Source organism: Amblyomma mixtum, chromosome 1 (genome assembly GCF_055824585.1).
Source record: "Amblyomma mixtum isolate Tamu chromosome 1, ASM5582458v1, whole genome shotgun sequence".
Taxonomy (NCBI): Eukaryota; Metazoa; Arthropoda; class Arachnida; order Ixodida; family Ixodidae; genus Amblyomma; species Amblyomma mixtum.
The window spans coordinates 88,009,389-88,017,383 of NC_143012.1; the positions used below are offsets into that span (position 1 = coordinate 88,009,389).

The 7,995-nt window shown below is 43.4% G+C and overlaps 1 long non-coding RNA gene across 1 annotated transcript; it reads left to right on the plus strand.

The window, feature by feature from the left end:
- The first annotated feature begins 2,519 nt into the window (after window positions 1-2,519).
- LOC149367134 (uncharacterized) lies at window positions 2,520-6,394 on the plus strand. The gene is made up of 3 exons (XR_016286978.1): window positions 2,520-2,675; window positions 3,563-3,653; window positions 6,311-6,394. It is a non-coding gene; the product is annotated as an uncharacterized LOC149367134 (long non-coding RNA).
- The last annotated feature ends 1,601 nt before the right edge of the window (window positions 6,395-7,995 follow it).

The following is a 7,995-nucleotide window of genomic DNA, read 5'->3' on the forward strand; positions in this document are numbered from 1 at the left end:
AGCAACTCAGGCTATGAGGGACGCCGTAGTGCAGGGCTCCGGAAATTTCGACCAGCTGGGGTTCTTTAACGTGCACTGACACCGCACAGTACACGGGCCTCTAAAATTTCGCCTCCATCGAAATTCGACCGCCGCGGCCGGGATCGTACGTGCGTCTTTCGAGTCAGCAGCCGAGCACAATAGCAACTGAGCCACCGCGGCGGTGTGGACAGGGGTTGTGCTCAGTGTTGCTGTTGTATGTAAAGGAGTATACGACTTTTGTTTGTTGCACTCAGTACATTTAAAGCAAGCGTCACATGTGAAAACGGTGATGGTCTTCCGGAGGAATAGCGGCTTCGCAGTTTATAGTGCTTCCCACGAAACACATGGCACAGTCTATTTCACAGTACTGTATTGGTCCATGGAAAAGTTGTCAGTGAGCACAACCTTAAAAGTACATTGAGTACCAGTTTACATTATCCTGAGTCAATACATTACCGCGTCGTAATGAAAAGAACCTACATTAACTTAGAAGCGAGCTTTTATTCAGAAAAAAATTATGGGAGCACTTTGCCAATCAAAAATTCTCGACAGCTGCGAGGCGTCTCACACAAGGGAGGCGCGCGCACGCCGGTGGCGTGACGTCACATCCGATGTAGTCATGGTAACGGCGCGCGCGCAGGTAGCGCCATCGGATGTGACGTCACCCTATAACGTCGCTATATCGACGTCCGCGCTATATCGGCGAATACGGTTGTATTCTTTTGTTTGTTTCGCTATAATTGGCTATAAAGAATTAACTATTCATTCTACAGTCATCAAATTTGGCGTCGGGGTTACATTTTGTCCCTTCTATCTGCTGCTGCCATTCGTTTTTCGCTATGCTGATTAGTTTCCGCGTTATTCGAGGAAGACAGCGTTACACCGGACGTGACCTTGGCCGCGAGTATGAGCCATAAAAGATATTCCCCTTAAAAAGTTTCTGGGGTTTCAAGAAGGTTTTTCGCGGATCCCAGAGGCTGAGCTAAACCGCCATTCACTTCCGAACAGTATTCACGGAGTCACCTCTAGAGAATTTCATCAAGAGTTTGAACGAAGTAACGGGGGCAAAGATGCCTAAATGCAGCTAATCCTGTAAAACAAACATTAACATAGGCAGAAGGAATTTCAGAATTTAATTTTAATTAGAATGAAAATTCGATGCAGTTGTCCAGACTGTTTCATTAATCTCCTGTCATTACGTATGTGAGGTCGAATCGTGTAAAGAAATTAACCTGTCGCTTCGGTGAACGAACTTAACTTCACTACGGATTTTGGGAGAATTGTTGCGTTCTCTTTGTGACAAACGAGAACTTGGGCAAAGCGTACAGATCTAAGCGAAATGGCACGATGTAAAGCTCACCCGTGCTTAGTCCGTGGTTGGTTGACTCCCCCAAGCTGTGTGCGGATAGCTTCGCTCACGAGTCAATTCGCGACAGAGATAAGGAAAAGACTAATGCATTCAGATCTACCTCTTCGCTGTCGTCATTCGTTCCAGCAGGTCTCAAGTAGCGTCGGTTCAGTTCTTGTTAAACACGAGAGGCAATTGTCACGGAAAACGGTGACACCTCGCAGATAAGTCTGATAAAAATGTGCGTTGTTCTTGAGCCCAGCCTGCTCAGCAAAAATGCGAACGTCCGCGTCTCTTCGCCCGCAAGGCTATTTCACTGTTTCTAGAAACACTGTAGCGAGCCTCCTTGTCAACACATGGAGTTATGGCGCACTGAAGCGTGCTATTTCGCCATACACAGTACTTTTGTTGTGCAATTGTTGCGTCGAATTTTGTGTTCGCGGCGGTATAGTTTATTAGTAGGCATATAACATTAGGCATACATGCCTAAGAAGCATTCAGCCCCTCTAAGTAAACGTTTGCTTTATGGGCGAGACTGTCTGCCACCTCATTGCCTCTGACTTCTATGTGAGAGGGCACCCATGGGAAACGTAGAGTAAAGCCTCTGTTGTGCAGATTCTCTATACCAAGCGTACCCAGTAAACCATGAATATGCAGAGGATATCCACAAATGGTCCTAACGTCCAATGTCCATGTATCAATACCCTCTGCATGTTGAGGGGACTATTGGGTTCAGATATTAGTTAGTAGAAGTTCAAAGGATATTCATGCATGGATTTTGTTTAAGCACATTGGAAGTTTTGGAAATGTGCTAACAACTTGCTAGAACCAGATTTTTTTAAGGCATACATATATGTGAACACGGTGAAATTATGTTGCCAATAGATTTTAATTATTCCTGCTTTCGCAGCCTTAAATTTTCAGAAATGAATTATTTCAAGCAGTCGGCTATTACGTGCTTTCATTTAATTTAATGCGTGCAAATGCATGTACAGTTGAAGAAATTCCTCAAGTTATGACCGACAGCCACAAACGCCGCGATTTCAAAACCAGAACCATAAGTAGAACCCTCTTGACAATGAGCAGCCTAACGGCCATAGGCATCGTCAATAACCACGCCGCTAGCGCCACCACCAGCGCTGCCGCGCCGGCCGCGATGTTTTCTTGATTCCTTTCAGCGTTTCTTCACGTTTTTATTTTTGTTTGAAGTGTTCTCATTTTCTTCGTTGTGGCGGCAAGCTTGTTCCGCATGTTGAGCCCTCATTGCTGGAAGTACTAAGGGATTACGTGGAGTGCAGCAATAATGGTGAGTTTTCATGACACTGTTCTGGCAAACAAAGTGTTAGTGTTAGTTTGAGGCATTGTATGATATTCATGCTGGCGATTTAATCAGCCGGTTTATCAGGTCGCGGAGTGCAGAGGTTGCTTTAAAATTCGTGCTGTTTGGCTGTTGTGGCTCGATTTGTCCCCGGAGCGCAGACATGTTACAGTAGTGGCGAGGGAATGGCTGTGCTCTGTGCCACTTCTGCCTCTAAATAGCAAACTGCACGCGTGGGACTTCAGTTCTGAGTTGTAAGTGGAACAAAGTTGGTGGCAGTTAGCTGGGCCTTCTAACAATTGTTGGAGTAGCCTGCACTTTGATGGCACACATTCCACTGCACATTCCGGCCGCCTGACATGCTATGACCCCTACTACAAAGGTGAACAGTTTCCAGTCTCTGGCGGCGCAATAAGAGCTCTTTCATATCTTATGTTGGGGTGAAATTTGCTAACAGCTCCCCATTCGCTTTTATCTGCAAAACTAAGTGGGCTGCTTTGTTCTTTGTCACGCCCTTGTGTTTCAGTTTGCCTTTTTTGGACATGGCATTTTTTTTCCATTTTGTACTTTTAACCTTTTGTGTGAACTTGGCCTGTTTTCACTTACTTTAATTTTCTTTCATTTCAGTTTTTGCACATTTCGCGGTATTTGGTTCTCGAATACTTTCTTTCTTTGAGCTTGTGTTTTTATCACTTTTTCTGAAGTTTTCTATATTATTGCTGTGTGTACAATGAAGGTTGTGCTGAGAAAATTCCTGCTACTTCTTGCGTGCCCAGGCAAGGGTTTACATCTTATGTATAAAATGAGAGTAGCTGGTTGTAAGCCTCATATAATGCAGCTGAGCGTGACCATTCTTCTGTCCTGCTCCTTTTCAGGTATTTTGGAGAACATGTTCAGAGAACCGAGTCTCATGCATCTTGTCACTCACTGGCTGCATTCTTCGCCATGAAGACAAACAAACAGCTGGTATGAAACTGCAAATAGCTTTCACCAAATATTTTCTAGTTCTTCATTAAAGACAGGCTAATCACCAACTACTGCCATATCTTTCCTTCTCACATCACATAAAAATTTCGAGCAATCACGCTTCACTGGCCTCATTGACTCACTTGAGTTAAACTTGTTTTCCCACTCGCCCCAACTTTGATTTCGCAAATGCTTTCATGAAACACAATCTCAAGTGTTCAATAATGATTAACTCACATTTGTAGCTTCTGGGTTTGGGAAGAGCTTTGTTTTTAGATGTCTTGAAGGCATTTCTCAATGTTAAGCTCCAGGTTTCTACAATAAAGTAAAGCACCTCAACACTGACTACTTGATTTTCCACAGGATCACAGACTTCCTTTCTAACTACACAACATGTAACTGCTAATGCAACCAACCCTCATGGTGCTCCCATCCTTTCAGGCATGCATCAGGGATGTGCCTTAGCATGCTTATTCTTTCTAACCTGTATTAGCAGTTCATTTAGTGTTACTTCTACTTCTATTATATTTTGCTGCACATTATGTCATCTACTGCAAAATAGCTGATGGTTCCTACATTGCATCCCTTCGGACTGAATTCGATTACACTGTGTAGTGCTTCTTTACTTGTCGAGCTTCACTTTTTGTTACAAATTTATGAGCATTTCTTGTAACCAGTCACCCTGTCCCTATATTTAAAATAGTCGCCTTGACTTCTTTCTAGTGCATAAGTTCTTTGGCATGCATACTACAACCTTTAACGAAAATTCATGGAAGTCTAACTAATATTTACTACGACAGAAGCCAACAGCCACAGAAACCAAGGGGCACAGGGGATTTTTTTTAAGTTATTTATTTTGTGGTGTTGATCAATTTAGAATATTACTGAATATGTTATCGTTTTAAAGATAACTGATTAGAAAAGCAGAAGAAAAAACAACCACCTGCCGCCGGTGGGATCCGAACCCACGACCTCCGAATTACGCGTCCGGTGCTCCACCTCTGAGCTACGGCGACGGCTGTCAATTCTTCTGCTTTCGGGGGTATTTATGTTTACAAGTAACCTAACCTTGAGAGTGTTCATCAGCGCCACCCACGTTCATAAGCGGCGCACGTAGAACGTCCTGAGTTACCGCAGGTGTGACGTAGAACGTCATCGAACGGAGAGGGTGGAAGCTGCGTGAGAACCCTCTTAGCTTATTTACTACCTAACGTCGAAATCTAGTTTCTTGCTGGTGCATTTATAACACATTTTTCCAATGAAACTGAAAAACTGAAATTGTATCCTTGTCCCATGTGGGCCATGGCTGGTCTGTTTGTAAATGCCCTCAAGGATGCGCACACTTGCTGAATGCATTTCATTCTGCTTGCTTTGCACACTGCAAACACCAAAGACATGAAGAAAACCAAACATCCTTCCTCCTCACTCTTTGCCATAAGGGGTGTTCTGTGTTTTTGATAAGACCACAACTGGCTCTGATCGTACTTTGTAGCACCTGCTACCTCCATATCTGCATGCATCAGCCACCCTCACGAAGTCAGCACACCTCACCAAAGATAGTGATATACGCATGCTCATTCCTGCTGAAAACATACTGTTATTGGCACCACTGTCACGCTACAGTATGTTCGGATAGAAGTAAAGAAGGAGGCGGTAATAAGGGAGTAATTACTCACTGACGTCCACCCGAGCGCAGCCATACGGCTACAAAGGAAAGCTTTCCTTTGTGCGCTTGGGTGGACTACTCCCTTATTACAAATCTACTCCACCGTGGGGGATTCCCCTAAACATTTGACCGACCGACCACCACCAAAGAGGCGGCAGTTGCCCCTCAAAAGGGGCCCTCTAGCCAATGGCGTGGATTGATTTTCAGACACAGTGGTTAATCCTTTTTCATCTACGATGCTGGCGCAAGGGGATCACACCCATGCCAATAGAATCTGTTGACACCAGTGGATAGACGGCCTGCTTTGAGAAGCATTTCCTGTTTCATTCTTGAGTTTTATCCGACTGCAGTCGCCAACCGACATTAATCACTATTGCTCTGCACATGCTAACTTCTTTTCAACTCATTACAAAAGTATAGTTTACAAAAGTATAGTCACAAATATGTACTTGAAATTCTTGGTTGTTGCCCTTGTGTTTCAGTTTGCTGCGGCTTAGGCTTCTTCTTTGATGTCAAGCATTCAGGCCATTGCATTAGATCTTAGAAGTCTGGAATCTGCGTCCGGATATAGTCTGCTTTGGTATCTCGAGACGCCCTTTATTTCAACTTTCCCATACTTTAACAGTTTTTACGTTTGTGGATAATGGTCTGTTTTCTTTCCACTTGTGCCCTATCTGTTTTGTCAGTAGTGCCACTTTCTTCTGAGATGCTTCTAGCTGACTTAGAGGGTAAATTAGTAAACTTGTGCTACTGTTAGACATTACAGCTGCTTAAATCTTACCTCTGGTTAGGCTAGTAAAGGTTATTGTGGATGCACATTTGTGTGTTTGTCATCTATCGCATGTTTTCTGTCCTCATTACTTTTCAGTACAGATGCCGAGCCAGTTGGGTAAAACATTAGCTTTTGCATATTCTTGTGCCCCCATTTTGTGTCCACATTTCCTGTTGTGTCATGACTACTGCTCATCAAAATGCACTGTTATATTCACAGGCCTCCAAGGACCCGGAGTAAAAGAATGGATGCAACAGACGCTGATTATTATGGCTACTGGGCAATAAAATATGGCTGAGCGCAAAACAAGTGATTGTATTCCTTGATGTTCTTCCATACTTGAAGCCTGTGCCTGTGCATACGAGGGGGTACCCAAAAGAAACCGGACTTATTTTTGTTTGAACTTATTTGTTCACATTTTAAGCACAGACCTTCAATCTCCTTCAAAGTATTCCTCACTTGCAATGATACGCTTGCCTAATCTTTCATTTCATTTTTCAAAACATTGTTTAAATTCATCTTTTGTTTTGCTTGACAGTGCCTCCGTTGTTTTTTCCTTCACCTCAGCAACATCAGCGAAACGCTTTCCATTCACCTATTTTTTCATTCTAGGAAACAAAGAAAGTAGCACGGGGCAAGGTCGGGAGAGTATGAGGGTTGAGGAATAGGGGTCATGCCATTTTTGGTCCAAAATTGTCGTAGAGACAGGGCTGTGTGAGCAGGGGCATTGCAATGATGGAAAAACCAGTCACCCGACCGCCACAAATCTGGCCGCTTCCACCTCACACTGTTGCCCAATCTTTTCAAAACATCCAAGTAGAAAGCCTGGCTAACTGTCTGACCCTGCGGAACAAATTCTGAATGGACGACTTCTCTCACGTCGAAAAAACAAATCAGCATTGTTTTGAGGTTTGGTTTCACCTGACGAGCTTTCTTGGGGCGAGGTGAATTTGAAGTTTTCCTTTGGCATGATTGTTGCTTTGATTCAGGATTTGATTCAGGAACACTTGAGTTGTCCCCATAGCATCGTCCTTGTAGGTCATTCATAATATTTCAAGAGTTTCCATTCAACTTTTTCCGAGCAAAAATCAGAATTTCACCGGCGCACGCTGTTCACGAAAATCAGCCATTGCAAAAACGACATTCACACAAAACAGTCGTCACTCTAAAACTCTGCCTAAACTAGTCTGACCTCATTCAACGACGGCACTCGGCTAACTGACTCTGGAATGTTCGTTCTATGCGCTCCTAGTGGCAAAATGCGTTACCACAGAAGCTTTGCCGACCAAAAAATTTAGTCCGGTTTCTTTTGGGTACCCCCTCGTATTCCTTGCCCATGTACTGCCGCAGGTGGAATATTCTGAAGAAACGAGAACTGCGGCTGTTGATTATACTTGTTTATTTTATGCGCTGTGCAGCTTGCAAGAACTGAACAGAATGAGTGTGATGAAAGATCACAAAATCGTATAGAGTGCAAACTAACGACTTGATTACACATGAATGTTCCATCTCGTCGAACTGGAAATGACATTTAAGGAACCTGCATTCCAGAAAAATGACACTTCTTTGTGACATGTTTATGTAATCGCATTAATCAGAGACCAGTATGTAATTTTCTCGCAGTGCATCTGTTATGTGATATGTCATTCCCAGATCATGTACAAAGTGTTTCCTGTGTAATGAGTAATTGTTGGTTTTTGCTCTATATCTCTCTGTCATATCTTGCATCATAGATAATTTTTGTAAGCTATACAACGCACAAAATAAATGGCACAGCATCCAGCCCGCAACCTGAAAATAGATTAGCTGAATATCTAGTGAACATCCTCTGAACGTGTAGGAATCGTCACATGTGGGCATGATATGAGTATTATATGGACGTCCACTATGGACAAAGTGAAGAT